Raw genomic sequence first — 11,635 nt, 5'->3', positions numbered from 1 at the left:
GTCTAGGATTTGAACGTTTTATAGCACTACTTTGTATTTAATCCCACACTGAAATGAAAGCCAGTGAGCTAGCTGAAATTGGTCAGAATATTGCAACTGCAAATAGTACTAGTTAGATATTTCCTAACAAGGCAGTCATGCTACCTGACAAGTTGAACGACGCTAGCCTTGACGAGACCCTTACTCTCTTGGGGTTGGAGTGTGTAGCTTGATTTCCTTAGAGTCAAGTGACCTGGAGTTCAAGGCCTACCGCAGGTCAAAACCCCTCCTACCATTTGATTTCCTTAGAGTCAAGTGACCTGGATTCAAGCCACCCAGGTCAAAACCCCCTCCTATCATTTGATTTCCTTAGGGTCAAGTGACCTTGATTCAAGCCTAACTCAGGTCAAAACCCCTCCTACCATGTATTTCCTTAGGGTCAAGTGACCTGGATTCAAGCCTACCTCAGGTCAATACCCCCTCCTATCATTTGATTTCCTTAGGGTCAAGTGACCTTGATTCAAGCCTAACTCAGGTCAAAACCCCCTCCTACCATTTGATTTCCTTAGGGTCAAGTGACCTTGATTCAAGCCTAACTCAGGTCAAAACCCCCCTCTACCATTTGATTTTTTAGGGTCAAGTGACCTGGATTCAAGCCTACCTCAGGTCAATACCCCCTCCAACCATTTGATTCCTTAGGGTCAAGTGACCTGGATTCAAGCCTACCTCAGGTCAAAACCCCCTCCTACCATTCCTAAGGAAATCAAATGGTAGGAGGGGGTTTTGACCTGAGTTAGGCTTGAATCAAGGTCACTTGACCCTAAGGAAATCAAATGATAGGAGGGGGTTTTGACCTGGGGTAGGCTTGAATCCAGGTCACTTGACTCTAAGGAAATCAAATGGTAGGAGGGGGTTTTGACCTGCGGTAGGCTTGAATCCAGGTCACTTGACTCTAAGGAAATCAAGCTACACACTCCAACCCCAAGAGAGTAAGGGTCTCGTCAAGGCTAGCGTCGTTCAACTTGTCAGGTAGCATGACTGCCTTGTTAGGAAATATCTAACTAGTACTATTTGCAGTTGCAATATTCTGACCAATTTCAGCTAGCTCACTGGCTTTCATTTCAGTGTGGGATTAAATACAAAGTAGTGCTATAAAACGTTCAAATCCTCAGACTGACTGACTGTAACCTAAGCCTCTAACTTGCAGGCATGAACTCTTAGGTTGCATGTATTGAAAATAGATTCAAATTTGCATATTACTCCCAAAATAAGAAGAACCACAGCTAATGTACATTAAAACCACATAGTTACGCACATGTCATTTAATGATATATATATATCTAATATAACGACGTAAAATATATCATACTTTTATGACGTATGTCTGTCGAAGTGGATTCTCATCTCTTCTCATCTCTTCACCCAAAAAACACAGTTATACTAATGCCTTTAAGTTGTGTTGATGAAATATAACACAATTTGTATTTAATAGTATCTAGTACCAGTACCCATCCTCCTGCAGTATCCAGGCTCCTGCACCTATCCCCACAAGATACAGGTAAAGTTTGCTACAATGCCAAACAAATGCAATGCCAACATTAAACTTTTTTAATATAGCCAATCTTTTATCTTCATGGGTTCTGTCATGTTTAAAAAAAAAATAACTGTCTTTATCTCCACAAGACTCCCTGATGCAGGAACTACAGAAGCTGATGGTGGACAGCATGCTCTCTGCTGAAGGCATTGTGTTGGGCCAGTGGCAGTATTGGTAATGGTGGACAGCATGCTCTCTGCTGAAGGCATTGTGTTGGGCCAGTGGCAGTATTGGTAATGGTGAGCAGCATGCTCTTCTGCTGAAGGCATTGTGTTGGCCAGTGGCAGTATTGGTAATGGTGGACAGTATGCTCTCTGCTGAAGACATGTGTTGGGCCAGTGGCAGTATTGGTAATGGTGGACAGTATGCTCTCTGCTGGAGGCATTGGTGTTGGGCCAGTGGCAGTATTGGTAATGGTGGACAGCATGCTCTCTGCTGGAGGCATTGTGTTGGGCCAGTGGCAGTATTGGTAATGGTGGACAGCATGCTCTCTGCTGAAGGTACGGTGTTGGGCAGTGCAGTATTGGTATGGTGGCACATGCTCTCTGCTGAAGGTACTATGTGGGCCAGTGGCAGTATTGGTAAGGTGGAGAACATGCTCTCTGCTGAAGGTACTGTGTTGGGCCAGTGGCAGTATTGTAATGGTGGACAACATGCTCTCTGCTGAAGGTACTTTGTGTTGGGCAGTGGCAGTATTGTAAATGGTGGACAACATGCTCTTCTGCTGAAGGAATTATGTTGGGCCAGTGGCAGTATTGGTAATGGTGGACAACATGCTCCTCTGCTGAGAGTACTGTGTTCGGGGAGTGGCAGTATTGGTAATAGTGGACAACATACTCTGTTGACAGGTACTGTTGTTGGCCAGTGGCAGTATTGGTAATGGTGGACAGCATTTCTTCTTGCTGAAGGTCCTATGTTTGTCCAGTGTCAGTATTTGGTAATGGTGGACAGCACACTCTCTGCTGAAGGCATTGTGTTTGGGCCAGTGGCAGTATTGGTAGTGGTGGACAGCATTCTCTCTGCTGAAGGTACGATGTTGGGCCAGTGGCAGTATTGGTAATGGTGGACAGCACACTCTCTGCTGAAGGTACTGTGTTGGCCAGTGGCAGTATTGGTAATGGTGGACAGCATGCTCTCTGCTGAAGGTACTGTGTTGGGCCAGTGGAGTATTGGTAATGGTGGACAGCATGCTCTCTGCTGAAGGCATTGTGTTGGGCCAGTGGCAGTATTGGTAATGGTGGACAGCATGCTCTCTGCTGAAGGTACTGTGTTCGGGGAGTGGCAGTATTGGTAATAGTGGACAACATACCTCTCTGTTGAAGGTACTGTGTTGGGCCAGTGGCAGTATTGGTAATGGTGGACAGCATTCTCTCTGCTGAAGGTCTATGTTTGTCCAGTGTCAGTATTTGGTAATGGTGGACAGCACACTCTCTGCTGAAGGCATGTGTTGGGCCAGTGGCAGTATTGGTAATGGTGGAACAGCATTCTCTCTGCTGAAGGTACTATTGTTGGGCCAGTGGCAGTATTGGTAATGGTGGACAGCACACTCTCTGCTGAAGGTACTGTTTGGGCCAGTGGCAGTATTGGTAATGGTGGACAGCATGCTCTCTGCTGAAGGTACTGTGTTTGGCCAGTGGCAGTATTGGTAAGGATGGACAGCATGCCTCTGCTGAAGGCATTGTGTTGGGCCAGTGGCAGTATTGGTAATGGTGGACAGCATGCTCTCTGCTGAAGGCAGTGTGTTGGGCCAGTGGCAGTATTGGTAAGGGTGGACAACATGCTCTCTGCTGAAGGTACTATGTTGGGCCAGTGGCAGTATTGGTAATGGTGGACAGCACACTCTCTGCTGGAGGCATTGGTTGGGCCAGTGGCAGTATTGGTAATGGTGGACAACATGCTCTCTGCTGGAGGCATTGTGTTGGGCCAGTGGCAGTATTGGTAATGGTGGACAACATGCTCTCTGTGAAGGTACTGTGTTGGGCCAGTGGCAGTATTGGTAATGGTGGACAGCACACTCTCTGCTGGAGTCATTGTGTTGGGCCAGTGGCAGTATTGGTAATGGTGGACAACATGCTCTCTGCTAAAGGTACTGTGTTGGGCCAGTGGCAGTATTGGTAATGGTGGACAGCATGCTCTCTGCTAAAGGTACTGTGTTGGGCCAGTGGAGTATTGGTAATGGTGGACAACATGCTCTCTGCTGAAGGTACTATGTTGGGCCAGTGGCAGTATTCGTAATGGTGGACAACATGCTCTCTGCTGAAGGTACTGTGTTGGGCCAGTGGCAGTATTGGTAATGGTGGACAACATGCTCTCTGCTGAAGGCATTGTGTTGGGCCAGTGGCAGTATTGGTAATAGTGGACAGCATAATCTCTGCTGAAGGCATTGTGTTGGGCCAGTGGCAGTATTGGTAATGGTGGACAGCATTCTCTCTGCTGAAGGTACTATGTTGGGCCAGTGGCAGTATTGGTAATGGTGGACAACATGCTCTCTGCTAAGGTACTGTGTTGGGCCAGTGGCAGTATTGGTAATGGTGGACAGCATGCTCTCTGCTGAAGGTACTATGTTGGGCCAGTGGCAGTATTGGTAATGGTGGACAGCATGCTCTCTGCTGAAGGTACTATGTTGGGCCAGTGGCAGTATTGTAATGGTGGACAACATGCTCTCAGCTGAAGGTATCTATGTTGGGCCAGTGGCAGTATTGGTAATGGTGGACAACATGCTCTCTGCTGAAGGTACTATGTTGGGCCCAGTGGCAGTATTGGTATGGTGGACAACATGCTCTCTGCTGAAGGTACTATGTTGGCCAGTGCAGTATTGGTAATAGTGGACAGCATGCTCTCTGCTGAAGGTAGTTGTTGGGCCAGTGGCAGTATTGGTAATGGTGGACAACATGCTCTCTGCTGAAGGTACTGTGTTGGGCCAGTGGCAGTATTGGTAAGGGTGGACAGCATGCTCTCTGCTGAAGGTACTATGTTGGGCCAGTGGCAGTATTGGTAATGGTGGACAGCATGCTCTCTGCTGAAGGTACTGTGTTGGGCCAGTGGCAGTATTGGTAATGTGGACAACATGCTCTCTGCTGAAGGCATTGTGTTGGGCCAGTGGCAGTATTGGTAATAGTGGACAGCATGCTCTCTGCTGAAGCATTGTGTTGGGCCAGGGGAAGTATTGGTAATGGTGGACAACATGCTCTCTGCTGAAGTACTGTGTTGGGCCAGTGGCAGTATTGGTAATGGTGGACAACATGCTCTCTGCTGAAGGTACTGTGTTGGCCAGTGGCAGTATTGGTAATGGTGGACAGCATGCTCTCTGCTGAAGGTACTGTGTTGGGCCAGTGGCGGTATTGGTAATGGTGGACAACATGCTCTCTGCTGAAGGCACTGTGTTGGGCCAGTGGCGGTATTGGTAATAGTGGACAGCATGCTCTCTGCTGAAGGCATTGTGTTGGGCCAGTGGCAGTATTGGTATTGGTGGACAGCATGCTCTCTGCTGAGGTACTATGTTGGGCCAGTGGCAGTATTGGTAATGGTGGACAGCATGCTCTCTGCTGAAGGCATTGTGTTGGGCCAGTGGCAGTATTGGTATTGGTGGACAGTATGCTCTCTGCTGAAGGCATTGTGTTGGGCCAGTGGCAGTATTGGTAATGGTGGACAGTATGCTCTCTGCTGGAGGCATTGTGTTGGGCCAGTGGCAGTATTGGTAATGGTGGACAGCATGCTCTCTGCTGAGGCATTGTGTTGGGCCAGTGGCAGTATTGGTAATGGTGGACAGCATGCTCTCTGCTGAAGGTACTGTGTTGGGCCAGTGGCAGTATTGGTAATGGTGGACAACATGCTCTCTGCTGAAGGCATTGTGTTGGCCAGTGCAGTATTGGTAATGGTGGACAACATGCTCTCTGCTGAATGTACTGTGTTGGGCCAGTGGCAGTATTGGTAATGGTGGACAACATGCTCTCTGCTGAAGGTACTGTGTTGGGCCAGTGGAGTATTGGTAATGGTGGACAGCATGCTCTCTGCTGAAGGTACTGTGTTGGGCCAGTGGCAGTATTGGTAATGGTGGACAACATGCTCTCTGCTGAAGGTACTGTGTTGGGCCAGTGGCAGTATTGGTAATGGTGGACAACATGCTCTCTGCTGAAGGCATTGTGTTGGGCCAGTGGCGGTATTGGTAATAGTGGACAGCATGCTCTCTGCTGAAGGCATTGTGTTGGGCCAGTGGCAGTATTGGTATTGGTGGACAGCATGCTCTCTGCTGAAGGTACTATGTTGGGCCAGTGGCAGTATTGGTAATGGTGGACAGCACACTCTCTGCGAAGGCATTGTGTTGGGCCAGTGGCAGTATTGGTAAGGGTGGACAACATGCTCTCTGCTGAAGGTACTGTGTTGGGCCAGTGGCAGTATTGGTAATGGTGGACAGCATGCTCTCTGCTGAAGGCATTGTGTTGGGCCAGTGGCAGTATTGGTAAGGGTGGAGAACATGCTCTCTGCTGAAGGTACTGTGTGGGCCAGTGGCAGTATTGGTAATGGTGGACAACATGCTCACTGCTGAAGGTACTGTGTTTGTCCAGTGGCAGTATTGGTAATAGTGGACAGCATGTCTCTCGGCTGAAGGCATTGTGTTGGGCCAGTGGCAGTATTGGTATTGGTGGACAGCATGCTCTCTGCTGAAAGTACTGTGTTTGGGCCAGTGTCAGAATTGCAACAGTGAGGATGCTGTTGTGCGGTGCAGAGTGCCTGCCCAGGCATCTTCTCTGTGCCGCATTAGACATAGCCACGCATAGCATCAAGGTTTTGCACCACAGGAAGTCTCAGTTTGAAGGGTTTTATCGCCCCTTGTCCCCAACCACCGTAATTCATCAGGATGATGAGGGGTCTCTTACATACCAGGAGAAAGGTGTGTGTTTATTGTTTAGGTGTTTCAAATCAAATCTGATAGCGCCTCCTGCAATACTTTTGAGTCATGCTGCACAATTTTCAGTGCATCAGTATTTACAGTCCAAATATATAGAACAATTTAATTTGGATTTTGTTTGTGTCACATTCTGGTTTCTAGTTTGTATTTTGTCCATGGCTGTGCCACAGCTGTATGGTTGTTTTAAAGAATGTAATTAATTACTTCCTAATAATTACTCCTGACTCAGGGCGCTTCAACCTGTTCCCTCCTGCTCTAAACTGATCCGGGTGTCTGAGACATTGGACAGTGGGGCTGGACAAAGTTTCAAAGAATGGCTACTGGGCAGCCACCGTGACTCGTCTGACCACCTTCACAGTGGTCAGACGAGTGGTCAGTGGTCAGACAGTGGTCAGACCACAAGTTCTTTGAAGACATGAAGGTGTTGGCCCCAGGATGCTCCCGTCAAGCCTTTGTGGGAATGTTTGATGGAAGAAAAAAGCACTTTGGCAGGATAAGTGTGTATATGCTCATCAAACGATTGAATACATTTGTGATTCATATTTGCCCCTAATATAAAAAATTGCCCCTTACTTATACCTCTGTATGTTTTGCATGTTATTAGAGTGGAAAGATATGTGGCGACATTCCAGAAGGCATTCCTCGAGTAGACGTACAGGTGGTTTGAAATAGACAAGCTTTGTGGAAGCGATCTCCTCCATTGTCCCGCCTGCTCACAGGAGATGCATGCAATCAGTGGAATACCGCTTCCGGGAGGCCTCAGGGTTTGTACTACCTTCTTATGTGTTGATGTTTTGTTCAGGGTATAATTATACCTTTTTTGAAGTGCATGCTGATCTTTTTGTTATGAAGCATATTTTTGTGATGTTATATTGCAGTTGGTCTTCTTTTAAGAACATTCATTGTTAACTAGGTCATTTTCCATTAAGAAAAATTATGGGATAGTGATTTGTCTTTTTGCTTTATCCCAAACCCCTCCGAGACACACACAGACACACACACACAGAGGTTGGAGAAACACAGTCAGATGTCCGGGATTTGAACCAGCAACCCAGCTCTCTAACCTCTAGGCTACTTGCCACCCCCTGGTGGTTTTGTTTGATGTATCATTTTGTGATGTCATCTTGCAGTCTGACTCTATTGAGTGTTGAGAAAGGCTTCTACGACAGTGTCATATGGCATTACATTATAGTCAAGCTTTATATTCAGAGCTGCTGTCACGACAACGTACATGTCCGAGGCTGAAGAAGGTTTAGGATTGCAACATAAATCCCTTAATAATGTTTAACTATAAAGTGGTCCTTATATTTGAGCTCCAGCACACTTAGTAGTTAATAAGATTGTAACATGTGTCGTCGTCGGATGAAGAGGAATCGGACCAAAGCGCAGCGTGGTAAGTGTTCATGACTTTTTATTTAAAGTGAACACTAAACAAAAATAACAAAGTGAATAACCGAAACCGAAACAGTCCTGTCTGGTGCAAAACACTAAACAGAAAACAACTACCCACAAAGCATAGGTGGGGAAAAGCTACCTAAGTATGGTTCCCAGAGACAATGATAGACAGCTGTCCCTGATTGAGAACCATACCCGGCCAAAACAATTAAAAAAAAAAAGGAATACCCAAATCACACCCTGACCAAACCAAAATGGAGACATAAAAAGCTCTCTAAGGTCAGGGCGTGACAAAGATAAACCTAATTGCCCCTCTCCTGGACTGTCACCATGCCACGATGGAGAGGCTTGCGTTCTCCAATGACCTTGAGCGCAAAGCTGGAGGGGGTGCAGCCAAGCCGGTCAGGTCGAAGGGTAGGAGGCAGACAAAGCAATCCATGATCCTCCATGTTGGGGGTTAGGCATGGGCCTAACTACCCCACCCCGGTAAAAACTCAAACATTGATGAATGGAAACCAAATAAATTGCAACATAGCAGGACATGTTCTTGGACACATGTTACTGCTGAAGGGAGAAGCTGACAGTGAAGGACATTTACTTTTTGGCCTTAACTTATGATGATGTTATGTTATGCTATGTTAATGATTTTATTGTTGTTGTTTTTATATCTTACACATGACTGTAATTGCAGTCTTTATGTTGATTGGTTAGGCACACAGTAGTAATTTATTAGAAATGCTGACCGAAGATGTTTTTCCAACAGTATGGACAGACATTATCCCACTCCTGACAATGGTCTGGAATAAGAGGAAGTTCGCCAACGTGGATCGCAAGTTGGCAAAGAGATATATGAAGGTATTTTTGGGGGACGGGGTTTCACAATTKTTTTTTTTTTTTTTTTTACCTGTATCTGCTTTCTCATTCTTGTTTCTCTATTTCTACAAGTCTGATCTTCTGTCTGCAATCCTGGCTCAGCTTTTTWGTATTTTATTAGTCATCTTGATGTAGGAAAACATCAGGATGACTGTATACATTAAAGTMAAATCTTTTAGTGTGATTCACTTGAAAAATTAGAACCTTCACCTATGTCATTCCTTAAATGAATTGTATTTTTTTCAGAATGTCAAAAGACTGAAGGGGGAGACCAGTTTCCTTGAAGAAAAACAGGCAGAGCTGGACATCAGCAACGCTGTGCTTCATGAGTGGGTTGCTGAGGTGCAACAGTGGCCTGAAGTTATGTTAGGTTCTCAAGAATTAGAGTAAAAACTCAAACGGACAACCAGAAAAAGCTCAAATCAAGTTTATTCAACACAAGCATATATTTATACCTTCCGAATAGGCGGAGTCAGCGCCTTGCATGTCTTAGATAAACACTCCTTCTCTGTTGTTAGGCAGAAACTCAGTCTGTTCCTCTAACTGGTATTGTCATGGCCCTGCCTAAATCTAGGACCCTCATGGGCGTGGAAGTGTGTGAATATGGGATAGGACTGTAGTCAGATAGTCTTCAGGGTGGACCCCTATGGCCCCCCTCCCAGCAGTGTCTTCTCTCTTCAAATATTGACTTATCTTGAGTTCCACATCCCTCATTGTCCTAGTTCCACAGCAGCTGGCCCGCCTTATCCAGAAGAAGATTGAGGGGCTTTACCTCAGTGTGAAACAGAGGAAACACTACCTCTACCATTAGACAGGATAGTCAGACAGGGCAGACAGGGCTTTGCCTCCGTGTGAAACAGAGGAGAGACTACCTCTACCATTAGACAGGATAGTCAGACAGGGCAGACAGGGCTTTACCTCMGTGTGAAACAGAGGAAACACTACCTCTAACCATTAGACAGGATAGWCARAMAGGGCAGACAGGTCTTTACCTCAGTGTGAAACAGAGGAAACACTACCTCTACCATTAGACAGGATAGTCAGACAGGGCAGACAGGTCTTTACCTCAGTGTGAAACAGAGGAAACACTACCTCTACCGTTGACAGGTAAGGCCCAACAACAATATGACCTCAAACACATTATTAATCAAGCAGTAAAACTCATTTGTAAAAGAAAATGCATTAGTCATACACATCAGAACATGTTGATGATCAAATGTAGGCATGCTATTAATTGATCTGATGTAAAACATTTCATTAAACTGAGAAATTACATGTTCATTAACAGTACCTTGTGAGCCACAACTCTGCGTGCCTTGTATAATGTTATACCTGCATGACAACAAATGAGTTGATTGCTTTGTACTCTCTTTGTTTGTGCCTCTATAGTAGCTCTGTAACTTATAGTAATGGAATATATCTGAATCTACAGTCCGTCTAATCACCCCTTTTATTCAAACAGCAACAAGAGGAGGCATCAGATTCTGAAAGAAATTATTGAGGACAAGGCAGCCTTGAMRGCTGCCATTGTTCAACTTCACAAGCAGCAGGCAGAGTTTAGGCTCCCCACAGTGGATGAGCTGATCAATACTGACAACTTTGTGTGGCCATAGGAGAGACTTGCCACCAGTAAGTATATGATTGCAGAAGGTATCTGTTGTGATAAAAAAAATTACATTCAGCGTAGGCTGCAATCATTGCTATTGTTCTGTTATATACCTCTGTGAGTTTACATTTCACAGGCAACATCCATTTTGCCATCAAAAAGGCAATCTTGGACAGACAGGTGTTGGTGAACAGACTGCAGGAGGAAGAGAGGATCCTGGTGCAGGAGATGAAGAGCCACTTGGGGAGCCTACAAAGAGCCACAGGAACTCTGGAGGCACTGTCCCAGCAGCTGCAAGTTCAGAGGAAGTTGAGGTTTATACTATCTTTGGACTGAACCTTTTGGTCTGGCTTTACAAATACCGTCCACACTATTTTGTGTAATGGAACTGTAAATAATTTACTGCTTTACATGTCACTTTTAGGCAATGCAGTGGAGTTGTCAGAGGGAGGGAGGAATGGCCTTCTCTGTCACCTGAAGAGAAGATTGAGTGAACTGACACAAGACCAAGTCAACACCAGGAATACCTACCACAATCTGATTCTGGGAGAAGGGGTTATTTTTGATGACTCTGATGTAGAAGAGAACTCACATGAAAATACAAGTCCTATTGCTGAGAGCTCAGATGACGACTGCTATGCTTTCTGAAATCATACACCACCCCTGCCTCTTTCTCTCGGTTTCTCTCTCTCCCGCAGGAGAGAGAAGGCCGCCTCCACCTCTCTCAGGAGCAGCCTGGTCCCCCGGCGTTGACCCCTGACCCCTCACCTTCTGAACCCATCCAGGGAAATGTACTGTTGCCCAACCCATATATTTTAGAAGTGCATTGTACCCTACACCATAATTTCAAATGGTAGGACATAGGGTCTCTTTCCATGTGTCCTATTGAAGCTTACTGGCTGATGAAGTACAATAGCGTATGCCTATTTACAGAAGCATATGATTTGATAGTTGTTTTACCAAACTTCATTGATGTAAATGAATATATTCATGGTCTAAAGAAATATAGAATTTTACAGTATACAGTTCACAAACTATAGCCTAGTAAGATAGGCACAATGCTGATTGATATACAGTGCTTTTGGAAAGTATTCAGACCCCTTGACTTTTTAAAATAGTTTTTTCTGATCAATCTGTTCATCAATCTGAACACAATGGCCCATAATGACAAAGCAGAAACAGCTTTTTAGAATTATTTAAAAATAAAAACGGAAATTTCACATTTACATATAAAAGGTGTATAATGTTTAAATAGTATATTTTTGAGTRTCTCAAGGCT

The sequence above is a fragment of the Salvelinus sp. IW2-2015 genome, linkage group LG23, assembly GCF_002910315.2.
Source record: "Salvelinus sp. IW2-2015 linkage group LG23, ASM291031v2, whole genome shotgun sequence".
NCBI classification, from domain to species: Eukaryota; Metazoa; Chordata; class Actinopteri; order Salmoniformes; family Salmonidae; genus Salvelinus; species Salvelinus sp. IW2-2015.
This window is presented reverse-complemented; position numbering follows the sequence as displayed.